This window comes from Protopterus annectens, chromosome 13.part0, assembly GCF_019279795.1.
Source record: "Protopterus annectens isolate FY-2018-M chromosome 13.part0, PAN1.0, whole genome shotgun sequence".
NCBI classification, from domain to species: domain Eukaryota; kingdom Metazoa; phylum Chordata; order Ceratodontiformes; family Protopteridae; genus Protopterus; species Protopterus annectens.
The window spans coordinates 4,964,304-4,983,153 of NC_056747.1; positions in this window are offsets into that span (position 1 = coordinate 4,964,304).

Below are 18,850 nucleotides of genomic sequence, written 5' to 3' on the forward strand. Positions count from 1 at the left end.
CAGATAAAGACAATGATTCCTGGGCACCCTACAGTTCCTTGGATGACTCCTCCTGTAAAAAATGATACAGTATATGAAGTCATATATGAATTTGCCTGCAGGTCTCCTTTCCTTCCTAATAGAAGTGTGTATTTGAAGATGAAGGAACTTCAGCTTTGATTCATTCTCCTTTGGACCTAGTCATCACAGCTGACATTAGTGTACCTGGAAGCACCCAGACTCTGTTTCTGTAGCTATCAAAAAGGTGGACTCCCCTCTTTAATACCCTAGCAGAATCTAGCAAGATCATGACTTGCTATCCTTAGACTAACTCCTGTACAATCTTAGTCCATTATGGGACCCATTGACCATAGCATTTGCCACATTTCACCAGACAAGCAGTTTAAAGCATTGGATACATTGGACAACAAAGTAGTTTCCTCTTGTGTTGGGGTGTAAAGACCTCAACTGTTTGTCTCAGTTGTCCAGATTTAAGCCTTTTTCTTTTTTGACACTACTGTACAACCTTTTCTCCTGTTCAAGGGAAGTGCTCAAGACTGGCCAAAACTCCTTGAATAGGATGCCATATATTCTGCTGCAGTTTTCATAGTGCTGATGGTATGGGTAATGTCTGATACTTCGTTTACTTTCTGGATGCCCCTTTCCAAGACATATTCATTTTGGACAGCCTTCTCTGGACCTGGTTGATTTCCTCTTGGGACCAAGCTGACACTCTTCACTGTAAAGGATCTATGATTCATCTTCATCCCCTTCTGCCTCCTCTTCTTCCAGGCCATCCAGCTTCAAAGAAGCACATGTCTTGCACACTGAGGAAGATTCTCCAACATTATTCAGTCTTCTCTGTCCACTGCTAATCAAGTAACACAAAGGGGTAACTCTGTCTGTCCTGCAGTCTGTGGCGGGTGTATATTACGTTATCGAATTTTTAAAAGTTCGAACGTCATATAGTTGAAGCCATATGATCGAACTTTTAAAAGTTCAAAAGCTAAAAAAAAAAAAAAACCTATCTGACCATTTTAAAATGGGGGGGGGCGCTCTTTAAATATAACAACTCTGAGATCACACTACAATGCAGGAAAGGGAAATCTTCCCATTCTGCACTGCACGAAGATCTCTGTTGAAACGTTCAAACTTTTAAAAGTTCAATCATATGCTGTCGACCATATGACTTTCAAACTTTTAAAAGTTTGATAGCATAATATACACCAGTCTGTGGCTACCTCTATGGTTTGGGTGTCATGCAGATGATTCTGCTAGTTTGAATCAGCTTGCATAGCCATCACAGAAGGCCATTGACTCCTTAATGTGGTCATGATGAATTTCATGTTTTAGGTTTTCCCAGAAAGGGCTCCACTAGGAGAACAATCCTTAGAGCTTTTGGGATATGCCCATAACTGTACTCTTTACAGAGGTTATAAAGGCTATCCTTCTTTTGAACTGAAACCATAAGTTATTCTTTCACCTCCCTTTTGGTTCTGAAGAGTTGTATGTCTTTTCTCCCACTGGAACGTCAGCAGCTTTGACAAGCTTATCCACTATGTCAGGTTGCAAATCATAACCTCCATGAGGTCTTGTCTTTGCCTGAAGCACACCGGGGTGGTGGTGCTAGACGCCTCCACACCAGTATCTGTAAATGGTTCCTCTACGTTGCTCTCAGTGGGCACTAATTTCATTACAGTGTAGTACTGTTTGGACTTTCATCTGCAGACAGTGTTCACCAAGGTTTTGATCGCAGTGGTTAACGCTTTGCTATGTTGATCCATGTGTTCCTCTTCTGGGATGTTTGGCTGCTGCTTCTGGTGATGTTGAATGATGTTTTGGAATGGGCAGCATTTTATGGCTGCAGTTACAGAAATGATGATAAACTGGGAGACGTTCCTTGGCCCCCTGTTTTGGAGGGGGGACACACTGCAGTGCCATTCATCCATGCCCATTTTGACTCTGTAGAGGCAGAGTTTTGTGATGTACCACTAGTTGGTCAAGCAGCTCCTTAAAGAATTTCTGCATCACCATTCACCTTTACAGAACCATTCTTCTCCATGGGATCTCTACCTTATGGCTGTTTCTAGTTCCCTTATTCAAAAAGTACAGTTTTGTATCTACCATAAATATAGATGTCCGATAGATATGCAACTGCAGTCATAACATATGGGTTGTCCTACCTCAGGCAGCCCTCGGTCGGCTGAATTCCAAAGTCTGGGTCCGGCGTCAGCTGGTGTCGCCTCCTCTCCGACGTTACAACAGCTGGAGTATAAAGGCATCAGCCGACACCATCTTCTTCAGTGTTTCTTCCCCAGATGCCAGGTGCCCTCCTTGGAAGGCTAAATTTGGTAAATGGATAAAATAATCCAAAACATGCACAACAGTAATAAACAGATACACCATAGGAGATACCCCCAGCTGAAAGGAAGAGGGGTAGGGACCCAAAAAAGAAGGATACAGAGGGGTAGGAGGGTGGGAAAATCCGACTGCAGTTGCATATCTATCGGACATCTACATTTATGGTAGGTACAAAACTGTACTATGTCCTTCAAGAATGCAACTGCAGTCATAACATATGGGTTGAGTATCATAGCCTAGCTGGGGGTGGATGAAACTAAGATAAGGATGGTGTAGCTAAAATCCCCTGCAGGACTGCCGAAGCAAAGCCTGCTCGGGATCTGGAGTATAAGGGCAGGTTGTAGTGCTTGGTAAATGTATGCACGGAGCTCCATGTAGCAGCTTCTAAAATGTCCTTTGTTGCCACTCCTCTTAGAAAAGCTGTGGAAGTGGATATAGCTCTGGTGGAATCTGGCCTGATATTGGCTGGCACACCTTTTCCATGGAAAGAGTAGCAAAATCTGATGCAATGTCCAATCCATTTTTAAATTGTTTGCTTGGAGATTGCTTTTTCTTGTACTCCAGCAGCATAGGCTACAAACAGCTGATCAGACCTTCTGGTGGCCTTAGTTCTGTCCAAGTAGTAGCGTAATTGTCTGTGTATGTCCAAAGTATGCAGAAGTTTTTCCCCCTTATTTTGAGGATTGGGAAAGAATGCAGGTAGATGAATAGCTTGATTTAGAGACACCCTGGAAATTACTTTTGGCATGAATGTAGGGTTGGTTCTTAGAGAGACTCTGTCTTGATGAAAAATGAGGAAGGGGGGCACTGCCATGAGTGCCTGTATCTCCGAAACTCTTCTTGCAGAGGTGACTGCCAATAAGAAGGCCGTCTTCCATGACAGAAATTGCATTTCTGAGGTTGCTGCTGGCTCAAATGGAGGGAGAGTTAGTTTTTCCAACACGTAGTTGAGGTTCCATGCAGGTACTGGCTGTTTACTGGGAGGTTTAATATTCTTTATCTCTCTTAGAAACTGTCTTAGCAGAGGATGCGAAAAAACTGGAGGGTCACAGTTGTATTTTGCTGAGATTGCTGAGGCATGAATCTTTATTGAGGAGTATGAGAGTCCAGTATGAAATAGTTCTCCCAAGTATTCTAATATTTGAGGTATACTCAGTAATGCTGTGTCCTGACCCCTGTTGGCATTCCAGATACTGAATCTCTTCCACTTGGCTGAATAGGTTTTTCTGGTGGAAGGTCTGCGTGCTTCCATCAAGATCTCTTGAACAGATTTGGAAAGATAGTTTGGTGTTGAAGTCATGGTAGCCTCCAGGCAGTCAAATGCAATGTTTTCAGGTCTTGATGTACAGTCCTGTAATTGTGTTGAGTTAGGAGCAGGGGCCATAGGGTCAGAGGCCATGGCTTGGTCCGAGTTATGGTCAATAGCAATGGGTACCAGTGTTGCCTCGGCCAGTCTGGAGCTATCAAGATGCCTGTTGGTTGTCCTGCTTTGATCTTCAGTATCACCTTGGTCAGCAGAGGCAGGGGAGGGAATGCATAAATTTTTAGAGAATTCCAGCTGAAGGAGAGAGCATCCGTTTTCCAAGCTAGAGGGTGGTGACTCCTTGTGCAGAACTTTTCCAGGTGGTGATTTAAGTGGGAAGCAAAAAGATCTACATTCGGTCTTCCCCATGTCCTTGCCAGTTGAGAGAAAATGTGAGGGTGCAGCATCCATTCGTATGGATCCATGAAATTTCTGCTCAGATTGTCCGCCAGTACATTGTCCTTGCCTGGTACAAACTGGGATTGTAAATGTATCCTCAAGCTCAGGGATTTTTCCCAGAGAAGCATTGTTAGTCTGCAGAGGGGGTAAGAATGAGTGCCTTCCTGCTTGTTTATGTACCACATGACAGTCGTGTTGTCTGTCCTTATTAGCAGATGTCCCTGTCTTAGTGTTTTTTCGAAAGTCTCGATGGCATGTATCACTGCCAACATCTCCTTTTGGTTTATGTGCAGATGTCTTTCCTTTGGCGTCCAAAGACCTTGAATGCATTTGCCCTCCATGTGCACCCCCCATCCATGGTCTGAGGCGTCTGTTGTTATCATTTGGTCTGCTTGAGGTCTGTTGAAAGGCATGCCTTCGTTTAGTTGACTGGCTTGAGCCCACCATAGAAATTCCTTTTGCAGACATGGAATAAGTGGGATTATGTCCTCTAGGCTGTTGCTGTGTTGAGACCATAAGTTTTTTAGATACCATTGCAGCTTTCTCATATGAAGTCTTGCCAAAGGTATCAGAAGGATGCAAGATGCCATGAAGCCCAGGGCCTGCAGGATTTTCCTTGCAGTCAGCTGGGAAAGCTTTGCTAGGCCTTTGAAGTACTCTGGTAAATGCTGCTGTTTTTCCTCTGTGAGGTAGGCCATTTGTTTTTCCGTGTCCAGTTTGGCTCCTAGGAATATAATTTGTTGGGATGGTAGTAAGTTTGACTTCTGAATGTTGACTGTGTATCCCAAGGCCTGCAGTAGATGCATGACATAGTCCAAATTCCCTTTTAAGGTTTGTTTGTTGTCTGCTTGTATGAGACAGTCGTCCAAGTAGGGGTATATTTGAATCCCCTGCAGTCTGCAGTGTGCCACTACTGATGCCAGGCATTTCATGAACACTCTGGGTGCAGTAGATAAGCCAAACGGCAATGCTGAGAATTGATAATGCTCTGTCCCTGCAAGAAATCTGAGGTATCTTCTGCAGCTTTGTCTGATTGGGACATGCAGGTATGCCTCCTTGAGGTCCAGAGTGACCAGCCAAGACCCATTGCCCAACATGGGAAGAAGTTGCTGCGTCAGCATTTTGAACTTTGGCACAATGAGAATAGTGTTTAGAGTTGACAAGTCCAGTATGGGTCTCCACTTGTTTTCTTTTCTTGGAACAAGGAACAATCTTGAATAAAATCCGTGGCCTTGTTCCTGAGGAGGAACCCTTTCTATTGCTTTTATACTTAATAGCTTGGAAACTTGAGTGAGTGCCTCTGCCCTTTGATGATGTGGCAGGGTTGGCATGCCTTGTTTTATTGGTAATGTGTGGAAGTGGAATCTGTAACCTTTGTCCATCAAATCCAGAATCCAATTGTCTTTGGTTAAGATATGCCAGTTTTGTGAGAATAAGCCTAATTTTCCGCCCAAAGGTGCTTCTCTCTGAACCTTTTTAGGCGGTACGAAAGTCAAGTCATTGTGATTGTCCTTGTGGTGCAGCTGAATTGTCTGTGCCACTTCTTTGATTTGGAGGTTGCCATTGGCGTCCCCTGTAAGATCCTTGGTTTTGCCCTCTACCTCGGCCATGTCTGCTTTTTCCCCTTTGAAACTTGTCAGAGCCGGGGAAGGACCAATTCTTGGAGGGCCAGTTTCTGCTGAATCTGGGTGGCTGAACCTGAAGGAAATCCTTGACTGTCTGTACTGACTTTGCTTTTTCCTCTATGGATTTCAATACATCTTGTGCAGTAGCACCAAAAAGCTTTTTTCCAATGGTGCATCCAGTAACTTTACTTTAACATGGTCAGGCAAAGACTGATCCTTCAACCAAGCATGTCTACGTATTACAGCCCCAGTCATAGCTGCCCTACATGAAGCTTCCAGTGCATCATAACCACACTGCAGAAAATGGTTATTAACCTGCTGAGTGTTATGAATGTGATCCTGCAGTGCCTTTTTATCAATAGGCTCAGGAGAGGCTAACTTTTTCTGTAAATCATCTAGGAGAAAATCTTGGTACTGAAACATGTGAAAAAGGCAGTTAAGAGACCTCATGGCTAAAGTAGTAGAGGTATATACTTTTTTTACCCTATCTCTCCAGGGACCTTGTTTCCCTGTCAGCTGGCAGTGGGTTTTTGGCAGAGGAGGAAGCCACTCCCTTGGGGCCCTGTGAAATAGTTTCTAGGTCCACAGAGTGAGCCTTAAAAAGGTGCTTGTGAGTGTCAGGGACCCTGTAATATCTGTCCGGCTTGACAGGAGCAGGAGGAAGAGAATCAGGGTTGGCACTGGAGTCAGAGTAAACATCATCCAAAACATCCATAACTGGAGGGATAGCCAAGGGTCTGTGCTGGGGAAACTTGAGGAAAGTACGAAGCCTTTTCCTGGAGTCAGAAAATTCCTGACCCTGCCATTGAAAATGTTCCCTCATGGAATGCAGGACTTCACCAAAAGAGAAATCCTCTGGAGGGGAAGCAGAGGGAATTGATTCCTCAGCATCAGAGTCCTCGTAGGCCTGGAAGGGTTCTTCTTGGGCATCAGAATGCTCTGAATCCCCAGAGGCTTCATCCGAGGAGAGGTCGTCCGCCTGCTCAGTTCTAGGCCTTTTTTCTGCAGGTGGCTGAGAACCCCTGTCCGGATGAGGCTGAGACCCCCTGATAAGGGAAATAAGATCTGCAGCCAGAGACATGATCTGCTTATCAGATGAAGGGGCCTGGGCAGGTTTAGGATGGGCCTTGGCCTGACTGGCAGCCTTAGCACGTGCAAAGGCTTTGATGGGCATGGAAACAGGAGGCCTAGCAGCCCCACATGCAGGCGTTACCTTGTCCACAGGAATGGTGTTGGGTAGATCCAGAACCTCGGTTTCCGGGGGAAAATCCACAACCGGCACCGGAGAGATCTCCGAGACTGAAGGTCGTGTTAACGCTGTGTCGCCGGCCTTGAGCGATTGATCTACCACTTCCGAGGGGACCGGAGTGCTAGCCGATGATTTGGGAGTAGCATCAGTAGTGGACGCGGCCCGTGGATGCCGGTCCCGGTCCTTGCGTTTTTTAGCAGATTGGGTTGTCGGTTGATCCGATGGCATGATATATGCAAAGGATTCACCGAAAAAGTCCTTGGAGAATTCTGCCCGGCGCCTGAGAGTGCGCTTATTAAAGCAAGCACAGGCAGCACAGGCCGAGACGTCGTGGTCTGGGCCCAGGCAAGGAAGGCAGAGAGAATGGAAGTCCTTATGAGGTATTTGTTTACCACAAGACAAACAATTATTAACTTTCTCAATTTGTTCTGACATCGGCTGAGGCAAGAATAAATGTTCCCCAACGGGGTACTTAGCTTTTAGATGACTTCGTACTAAAAATACAGGAGCTGACCGACCGGCACTTGCGAACTGCTTCTGCTTCGGGCACCGCGCGGCAAGAAAGACTGAAGAAGATGGCGTCGGCTGATGCCTTTATACTCCAGCCGTTGTGACGTCGGAGAGGAGGCGACACCAGCCGACGCCGGACCCAGACTTTGGAATTCGGCCGACCGAGGGCTGCCTGAGGCAGGACAACCCATATGTTATGACTGCAGTTGCATTCTTGAAGAACATCTAGCTGGCCCAGTGACTTTGAGGTGACTGTCTTGGGAAATGCTTTCTCTGGTAGCTATCACCTCTGCTTACAGGATCACTGTGTTTCAAGGCTTCATATGTAGAGAACTGTGTTCTTTCATGAGGATTATAAGATCTGAAATCCTTTCCAATTGACAGCTGCATTATATTTTGACATCATGTAATTCACCTCCTTTTGGAACATGCTGAAGCCAGAGGCTGTACCACTGGTAGCATGGGGATCCAAACATTTTTTTTTATTCAAAAAGGTTTCAATTGCAGACATCTGTGGCATGGCGAGATAGAGCTCATTTTACAGCTTCAGTAACTGCTATTGCTTCAGCTGTAACTGTACAGTCAGAAATTGTTTTATAGAGATCCATACCCCAAGGCTAAGCTTTCTTATCCCTTGATCATTTGGCTCCCTACCAGTGAGAGTGCCCAATGTTATATATTTAATTGATGCATTATTTCTGTAGCAGTCTATCAAAAAGGGGACTCTGCTTGGTGACCCAAATATAGCTTTGCACAATCCTCCAATGGTTGGGGGCCCCTCTGTCCAGCTTCAGCTGGAATTAATTGTTGGTTTGCAAGTATATCTTTGTAAACAGTTCATATGTCAGTATTTTTTGAATTATAAGATCTCTTCTGGCTGAGTGTTAGAGTGACCTTGACAGTCATAGGAATTAGGTATGTTTGAGAACTGTGCTGGCTGAGTCTTGAGGTGACATTGACAGTCATAGAACCTAGGCATGTTGCATTGCATTGTGCTCACGGAGTGGCTAAGGTAAAGCTGGCAGGCTGTGGAGCTAGTCATATTACATTATGTTGTATGCTTTGTTTGGTGAAAACCAAGTTGCATAGGATCTAGGCCCAGGCCAGTATGGTATATGCTGTGAGGGTTTGCTGAAAAATGACTTGCATAGGAGCCAGGCCTGTGACAGTATACATACATACATATGTTTCAAGCACGGGCATTAAAGCCCTTCTAGCTTGCCAATATGACAAAACACTTGTTCCCATAATAAATGTCCAGGCTGTTCTTAAAAATATCTAAACTAGTACTTTCTTTAATTTAAGTTCCAAGCATCAGCTACTCTGTCAAAGAACCAATTAGTACACTTCTCATTCCTATACAATCTTCCACATAGGTTATCTGATGATTCTCTAGTACTTTTTGATAACCCCAAACATTCCCAGAGGTAGTTGCCCCTAAATGCCCTATATACCTGAATAAAATCTCCTCTTAAATATCTGTAAGAGACACTTTACAAGTTCATATATTTTAATCTTTCATAATAACTTAGTATGGTGTATGTTGTGAGTGTTTGGTGAAAACTGACTTGCATAGGAGCTAGGCACATGACGTTTTGGTGTACACTCTGAGTGTTTGGTGAAAACAGACTAGCATGGGAGTTAGGCACATGACAGACTTGTATGCTTGCTGAGTGGTTGAGGAGAAACTGGCAGGCTTGAACGTAAGGTACTTAATCTTGCAATTTGCTAAGTAAGTGGATTTGATGCTAAGATGCTTAGAAACTTGGCTCATGACAATACAGTGTACGTACTGAGTGGTTGGGAATACACAGAGGAACTTGGGAGTTTGTTACATAATATTTTGTGCAGGCTGAGTCGTTGGGGAGACATGGAGGGAGTTAGGAACTTGGCAATTGACATTTTGCGCAGGCTGAGTGGTTGGGGAAACATGGAAGGAGTTAGAAGCTTGGCACATGACATTGTGTTCATGCTGAGTGGTTGAGTAGACATGGAGGGACTTAGGAGCTTGGCAGGTGACATTTTGTGCAGGCTGAGTGGGGAAACATGGAGGAACTTAGGAGCTTGGCACGTGACATTTTGCGCAGGCTGAGTGGTTGGGGAAACACAGAGGAACTTAGTTTGGCACATGACATTTTGTTCATGCTGAGTGGTTGGGGAAACATGGAGGAACTTAGGAGCTTGGCACATGACATTTTATGCAGGCTGAGTGGTTGGGGAGATATGGAGGGACTTAGGAGCTTGGCACATGACATTTTGTGCAGGCTGAGTGGCTGGGGAGACATGGAGGGACTTCGGAGCTTGGCAGGTGACATTTTGTTCATGCTGAGTGGTTTGGGAAACACAGAGGAACTTAGGAGCTTGGCACGTGACATTTTGTTCATGCTAATTGGTTTGGGAAACACGGAGGCATGTAGGAGCTTGGCACATGACATTTTGTTCATGCTGAGTGGTTTGGAAAACACAGAGGAACTTAGGAGCTTGGCACGTGACATTTTGTTCATACTGATTAGTTTGGGAAACACGGAGGCACTTAGGAGCTTGGCACATGACATTTTGTTCATGCTGAGTGGTTGGGGAAACATGGAGGAACTTAGGAACTTGGCTCATGACATTTTGCACAGGCTGAGTGGTTGGGGAAACACGGAGGAACTTAGTTTGGCACATGACATTTTGTTCATGCTGAGTGGTTGGGGAAACGGGGAGAAACTTAAGAGCTTGGCACGTGACATTTTATGCAGGCTGAGTAGTTGGGGGGATATGGAGGGACTTAAGAGCTTGCTACATGACATTTTGTGCAGGCTGAGTGGTTGGGGAGACATGGAGGGACTTCGGAGCTTGGCAGGTGACATTTTGTTCATGCTGATTGGTTTGGGAAACACAGAGGAACTAAGGAGCTTGGCATGTGACATTTTGTTCATGCTGATTGGTTTGGGAAACACGGAGGCACTTTGGAGCTTGGCACGTGACATTTTGTTCATGCTGAGTGATTTGGAAAACACAGAGGAACTTAGAAGCTTGGCACGTGACATTTTGTTCATGTTGAGTGGTTTGGGAAACAGAGGAACTTAGGAGCTTGGCATGTGACATTTTGTGCAGGCTGAGAGGTTGGGAAAACATGGAGGGAGTTAGGAGCTTGGCAGGTGACATTTTGTGCAGGCTGAGTAGTTGGGGAGACATGGAGGGACTTGGGAGCTTGACAGGTGACATTTTGTGCAGGCTAAGTGGTTGAGGAAACACCGAGGAACTTTGGAGCTTGGCACGTGACATTTCGTGCAGGCTGAGTGGTTGGGGAAACATGGAGGGAGTTAGGAGCTTGGCACATGGCATTTTGTTCATGCTGAGTGGTTGGGGAAACACGGAGGAACTTGGGAGCTCAGCACATGACATTTTGTTCATGCTGGGTGGTTGGGGAAACACGGAGGAATTTGGGAGTTTGGCACATGGCATTTTGTGCAGGCTGAGTCGTCGGGGAGACATGGAGAGAGTTAGGAGCTTGGCATATGACATTTTGTTTATGCTGAGTGGTTGGGAGACATGGAGGGATTTAGGAGCTTGGCAGGTAACATTTTGTGCAGGCTGAGTGGTTGGGGAGAGACAGAGGGACTTAGGAGTTTGCCATGTGACATTTTGTGCATGCTGATGAGTGGTTGGGGAGAGACAGAGGGACTTAGGAGTTTGCCATGTGACATTTTGTGCATGCTGATGAGTGGTTGGGAGACATGGAGGGACTTAGGAGTTTGCCATGTGACATTTTGTGCATGCTGATGAGTGGTTGGGAGACATGGAGGGACTTAGGAGTTTGCCATGTGACATTTTGTGCATGCTGATGAGTGGTTGGGGAGAGACAGAGGGACTTAGGAGTTTGCCATGTGACATTTTGTGCAGGCTGATGAGTGGTTGGGGAGAGACAGAGGAACTTAGGAGTTTGCCATGTGACATTTTGTGCATGCTGATGAGTGGTTGGGGAGAGACAGAGGGACTTCGGAGTTTGCCATGTGACATTTTGTGCATTCTGATGAGTGGTTAGGGAGAGACAGAGGGACTTTGGAGTTTGCCATGTGACATTTTGTGCATGCTGAGTGGTTGGGGAGAGACAGAGGGACTTAGGAGTTTGCCATGTGACATTTTGTGCAGGCTGATGAGTGGTTGGGGAGAGACAGAGGGACTTGGGAGTTTGCCATGTGACATTTTGTGCATGCTGATGAGTGGTTGGGGAGAGACAGAGGGACTTGGGAGTTTGCCATGTGACATTTTGTGCATGCTGATGAGTGGTTGGGGAGAGACAGAGGGACTTGGGAGTTTGCCATGTGACATTTTATGCATGCTGATGAGTGGTTGGGGAGAGACAGTGGGACTTAGGAGTTTGCCATGTGACATTTTGTGCAGGCTGAGTGGTTGGGGAGAGACAGAGAGACTTCGGAGTTTGCCATGTGACATTTTGTGCATGCTGATGAGTGGTTGGGGGAGACAGAGGGACTTAGGAGTTTGCCATGTGACATTTTGTGCATGCTGATGAGTGGTTGGGAAGAGACAGAGGGACTTAGGAGTTTGCCATGTGACATTTTGTGCATGCTGATGAGTGGTTGGGAAGAGACAGAGGGACTTAGGAGTTTGCCATGTGACATTTTGTGCATGCTGATGAGTGGTTGGGGAGAGACAGAGGGACTTAGGAGTTTGCTATGTGACATTTTGTGCAGGCTGAGTGGTTGGGGAGAGACAGAGAGACTTCGGAGTTTGCCATGTGACATTTTGTGCATGCTAATGAGTGGTTGGGGAGAGACAGAGGGGCTTAGGAGTTTGCCATGTGACATTTTTTGCATGCTGATGAGTGGTTGGGAAGAGACAGAGGGACTTAGGAGTTTGCCATGTGACATTTTGTGCATGCTGATGAGTGGTTGGGAAGAGACAGAGGGACTTAGGAGTTTGCCATGTGACATTTTGTGCATGCTGATGAGTGGTTGGGGAGAGACAGAGGGACTTAGGAGTTTGCTATGTGACATTTTGTGCAGGCTGAGTGGTTGGGGAGAGACAGAGAGACTTCGGAGTTTGCCATGTGACATTTTGTGCGTGCTGATGAGTGGTTGGGGAGAGACAGAGGGACTTAGTAGTTTGCCATGTGGCATTTTGTGCATGCTGATGAGTGGTTGGGGAGAGACAGAGGGACTTAGGAGTTTGCCATGTGACATTTTGTGCATGCTGATGAGTGGTTGGGGAGAGACAGAGGGACTTCGGAGTTTGCCATGTGACATTTTGTGCATGCTGATGAGTGGTTGGGAGAAGCTGCTAATATTGGCACATGATGTTGCTTTAGATTAGGATGGAGGCACATCATTAATTAATTTTCAAAGGGATGACAGGTAATCGGTATTTCTGGCAATGCAGCACTTACTCAGTGCTCACACAAACTACACTTCTGTTTGACATGAGCTTAATTCCCTGTGTAGCTGCATCTGAAGTACTGAGAGTAAATTGACTGCAGATGTCTGACTCTGTGACTGTGCACTCAGTCACGTCTACCATTTTGTAAGTAGAGAGTCCAAAGACAACTGCCACCTCTGTCTCAAGAATCCATATGCTCAAGAAAAACAGAACTTTGTATACATAAGTTGCAGGAACCTTCCACTGACCATGGCAAATCAAACACCAATTCACCATACAGTGGTAGATACTGAGACTTGGCGACCCCAACTACTACTGCAATTAATTTCATTTTTATTAATAAAAACTACTGTGCAAACCAAAGCCTACAACTCTAGCTCCAGATAACTTACGCTTAGAATATATTAGTATTGCAGCTGATGCCCTGGCTCACCCTGTTTCTGTGTTTGTAAATTGCTGTATTAGAGAACACTGTGATGGTCATTGTGTTTCACTGCTGCAGTAATAGCATTGTGGGTTATTCTTGCTTTGGTAGCCTTTGGCTGGCCGAAGTACCAAAGATGCAGATGTTCTTCATGTTTCACTGTTGCAGTCATCACGTTTGTGTTATCCCTGCCAGGGTAGCCCTCGGCTGGCCTGAATACCAGAAACTTAGTATTTCTGCATCGGTTGCTGTCACTTGAGGACTGACGTCTGGTCATCAGTAGTATAAAGTCAGGCAGCCGACGCCATTACATCAGTCTTTCTTGACGTGGGGCCCAAAACAGAAGCAGTTCACACTAGTGCCGGTTGGCCACTACCTGAGCTTTCGTTTCCGAATTGAAGTCTGCTAAAGCTAAGTACCCCATTCTTCTTCTTTCGGCTGCTCCCATCAGGGGTCGCCACAGCAGATCAACTGTTTCCATTTCTTCCTGTCCTCTGCATCTTGCTCTGTCACATCAACCACCTGCATGTCATCTCTCACCACATCCATAAACCTTATCTTAGGCCTTCCTCTTTTCCTGTTACCTGGCAGCTTCATCCTTAGCATCTTTTTCCCAATATACTCTGCATCCCTCCTCAGCACATTTCCAAACCAATGTAATCTTGCCTCTCTGGCTTTGTCTCCAAACCTTCCAACCTGGGCTGACCCTCTAATATACTTATTCCTAATCCTGTCCATCCTCGTCACACCCGGTGCAAATCTTAACATCTTCAACTCTGCCATGTCAAGCTTTGACTCCTGCCTTTTTGTCAGTGCCACTGTCTCCAGCCCATATAACATAGATGGTCTCACTACCCTTTTGTAGACCTTCCCTTTCACTCTTACTGGTACTCGTCTGTCACAAATCACTCCTGACACTCTTCTCCACCCACTCCATCCTGCCTGTACTCTCTTCTTCACCTCTCTTCCACACTCACCATTACTCTGAACTGTTGATCCCAAGCATTTAAACTCATCCACCTTTGCCACCTCTAGTCCCTGCATCCTCACCATTCCTCTATCCTCCCACTCATTCACACACATATATTCTGTCTTAGTCATGCTGACCTTCATTCCTGTTCTCTCTAGAGCATATCTCCACCTCTCCAGGGTCTCCTCCACCTGTTCCCTACTCTCACTACTAATCACAATGTCATCTGCAAACATCATAGTCCACGAGGACTCCTGTCTGATCTCGTCTGTCAACCTGTCCATCACCATTACAAATAAAAGGGGGCTCAGAGCTGAACCTTGATGTAATCCTACCTCCACCTTAAATGCATCCGTCACTCCCACCGCAGACCTCACCGCTGTCACACTACCCTCATACGTATCCTGTGCCACTCTTACATACTTCTTTGACACTCCCGAATTCCTCATACAATACCACAACTTCTCTCAATGCACCCTGTCATATGCTTTCTCTAAATCCACAAAGACACAATGCAACTCCTTCTGACATTCTCTGTACTTCTCCATCAACACTCTCAAAGCAAACATCACATCTGTATTGTTCTTTCCTGTCATGAAACCATACTGCTGATCACTAATCATCACCTCCCTTCTTAACCTAGCTTCCACTACTCTTTCCCATAACTTCATACTGTGACTGATCAGTTTAATCCCTCTGTAGTTACTACAGCTCTGCACATCACCCTTATTCTTACAAATCTGTACCAAAACACTTTTTCTCCATTCCTTAGGCATCCTCTCACTTTCCAAGATTTCATTAAACAATCTAGTTAAAAACTCCACTGCCATTTCACCTAAACACCTCCATGCTTCCACAGGTATGTCATCTGGACCAGCAGCCTTTCCGTTCTTAATCCTCTTCATAGCTATCCTTATTTCCTCCTTGCTAATCCACTGCACTTCATGATTCACTATCCGCACATCATCCAACCTTCTCTCCCTCTCATTCCCTTCATTCATCAGCCCCTCAAAGTACTCTTTCCATCTGCTCAACACACTCTCCTCACTTGTGAGTATGTTTCCCTCATTATCCTTTATCACCCTTACCTGCTGCACATCTTTACTAGCTTGGTCCCTCTATCTAGCCAATCGGTACAGGTCATTTTCTCCCTCCTTAGTGTCTAACCTTTTATACAGCTCGTCATACGCCTTATCCTTAGCTTTCGCCACCTCTCTCTTTGCCATGCACCTCATCTCCTTATACTCTTGTCTACTTTCTTCATCTCTCTGACAATCCCACTTCTTCTTCACCAACCTCTTTCTCTGTATACTCTCCTGTACTTCTTCATTCCACCACCAGGTCTCCTTGTCCTCATTCCTCTTTCCAGATGTCACACCAAGCACCTTTCTAGCCATCTCTCTTACTAGCTCTGCTGTAGTTACCCAGCTATTCGGTAACTTTTCACTGCCACCCAGTGCCTATCTTAACTCTTCCCTGAACATCACCTCACAATTACCATTTTTCAATTTCCACCATTTGATCCTTGGTGCTGCCCTCACACTTATCCTCCTCTTCTTGATCACCAATGTCATCCTACAAGCCACCATCCTATGCTGCCTAACTACACTTTCCCCTGCCACCACTTTACAGTCTCCAATCTCTTTCAGACTGGCCCTTCTACATAAGATATAATCCACCTGTGTGCATCTTCCTCCACTCTTGTATGTCACCCTGTGCTCCTCCCTCTTCTTAAAATACGTATTCACCATAGCCATGCCCATCCTTTTCACAAAATCCACTACCATCCGACCTTCTGCATTCCTTTGCTTAACACCATACCTGCCCATCACTTCCTCATCCCCTCTGTTCCCTTCACCAACATGCCCATTGAAATCTGCTCCAATCACCAGTCTCACCCTTGGGTACAGTCATCACCACTTCATCCAACTCACTCTAAAATGTTTCTTTCTCATCCTTCGCACACCCAACTTGTGGAGCATATGCACTAACAACATTCATCATCACGCCATCAATTTCCAGCTTCATAAACATCACTCTATCCGACACTCTTTTCACCTCCAAAACACTCTTGGCGTACTGTTCCTTCAGGATAATGCCTACACCATTTCTCCTCCCATCCAGACCATGATAAAACAGTTTGACCCCGCCTCTGATACACCTAGCCTTGCTTCCCTTCCATCTGGTCTCACACACAATATACCAACCTTCCTTCTGTCCATCATATCAGCTAACTCTCTCCCTATACCAGTCATACTGCCAACATTCAAAGTTCCGACCCTCACTATCACAGTCCTAGCCTTTATCTGCCTTCGACCATGCCTTCTGCCTCTTCTCCTCCTTCGGCCAACAGTAGCCTAATTTCTGCCAGCACCCTGTTGGCCAACATTACTGGTGGCAGTCGTTGTTAACCCGGGCCTCAACCGATCCGGTATGTATATGTGTACTTTTGTCTGCATGTATGATTTGGCAAAATTTTATGCCAGATGCCCTTCCTGACGCAACCCTCCCCATTTATCCGGGCTTGGGACCGGCACAAAGAAATGCACTGGCTTGAGCATCCCAGTAAGTACCCCATTGGGGATCCTTTTTTCTTGCACTAACAATGTCAGAAAATGTTAATAATTGTCTCACCTGTAGAAAGCAAATACCACACCAAGACTTCCACTCTTAATGCGTAACTTGTCTAGGCCCAGACCACAGTGTCCCTTATTATTGCTTCTGTGCTTTAAGTCTCTCCCTGGGACTCCAAAGAAACTTCTGGCTGAGCCTCCGGCTCCACCGAGCCCTGTAAAGAACCGACGTCCGGGACAGACGGTTCTTCCAACCTAGGCTTTGCTGCTTTGTCCTTGCGCTTTTTAGACGAAGCGGGCGTCGGAGCATCCGACGGCATTTTATAATTGCAACGCTTCCCAAAGACTAACCTGGCACAATCTAATCTTCTCTTTATAGTGCGTTTGTTAAATCTAGCACAAGAGCGACATCCAACAACGTCGTGCTCAGGCCCTAAGCAAGGTATACACAAGGTATGGTAATCCCTATGAGGTATCTGTTTCCCACAAGAAATACAGTTATTCACTTTTTCTGACATCCGGTTAAATACTGAGGCAAGAAAAAACCAAAATATTCCCCAACGGGGTACTTAGCCAACTTTGATTGAAACTCCGACTTCAGAAAATTTCAGAACGCCAACCTGCACTCGCAACACTGCTTCTGCATCGGACCATATGTACAATATATACAAATTTACAAAGGTACAATCCCACCCACACAACCACCCCTAAACACAGAGGGGAAGGAGGGAGGGTAAATTGGACTGCAGCAATGTGGATCTTCGAACATCTACATTTATGGTAGGTACAAAACTGTACTATGTTCTTCATCTCACATTGCTGCAGTCCTAACACTTGGGTAGAATCCCAAAGCAGAGGTAAGGGAGGATGGCAAATCATAAAGAAGCAGGAGCTGCCAACATGCCCTGCAAAATAGCCGTGGCAAAACCAGCCCTAGCTTTAGAGTAGAGAGGAAGGTGGTAATGCTTAGAGAAAGTATGCACTGAACTCCAAGTAGCTGCCTCCAAAATATCCTTAGTTGCCACCCCCCTTAGAAATGCTGTCGAAGTGGCAGTAGCCCTAGTGGAATGAGGCCTAATCCCAGCTGGAATCTCCTTGCCATGATGGGAATAACAGAATGCAATGCAAAACCCAATCCACTTAGAAATAGTTTGTTTTGACACAGGCTTGCCCTGAGAACTCAAAGCAAAAGAAACAAACAACTGCTGAGACTGCCTAGAATCCTTAGTCCTGCTTAAATAATAACGCAACTGCCTGTGTACATCTAAAGTGTGCAAAATCTTTTCCCCCTTATTTTGGGGATTTGCATAAAAAGTAGGCAAATGAATAGTTTGGTTTAAAGCCACACTAGAAACCACTTTAGGCATAAAGGAAGGATTAGTACGTAAAGATACCCTATCCTTATGGAAAATCAAGAAAGGCTCAACCGCCATAAGGGCCTGCAATTCAGAAACCCTTCTTGCAGAAGTAATGGCCAACAAAAAAGCAGTCTTCCATGACAAGTATTTCAATTCAGCAGTAGCTGCAGGCTCAAAAGGTTGTAGAGTGAGTTTCTCCAACACAAAATTGAGGTCCCAAGCAGGAGTAGGAGCTCACGTGGGGTCTTATATTCTTTGCCCCTCTAAGAAATTGCTTGAACAAAGGATGAGAAAACAATGGTGGGTCACAATCATAGTGAGCTGAAATTGCTGCAGCATGAATCTTAATGGAAGAGAAAGACAAACCTTTGTCCAATAACTCAGTAAGATATTGAAGAGCCACACTCAAATTAGGCTCAGAAACATCCAAATCCTTTGCTGCACTCCAAAATAAAAATCTCTTCCACTTTTCTGCGTACACTTTCCTTGTACTAGGTCTTCTGGCTTCCATAATCACATTCAAAACTTGTTGAGGAAGTTGAGACCTGCTGTGGTTCAAAACAGAATATGCCAGGCAGTTAGATGAAGAGAGTGAAGCTTGACATTGAGTAGATGACCGTCCTTCTGAGACAACAGGTGTGGAATCAAAAGTAAAGGCCATGGAGGCTTCCTTACCAGACTCCTCAGTAATGGGTACCAGTGCTGCCGAGGCCAATC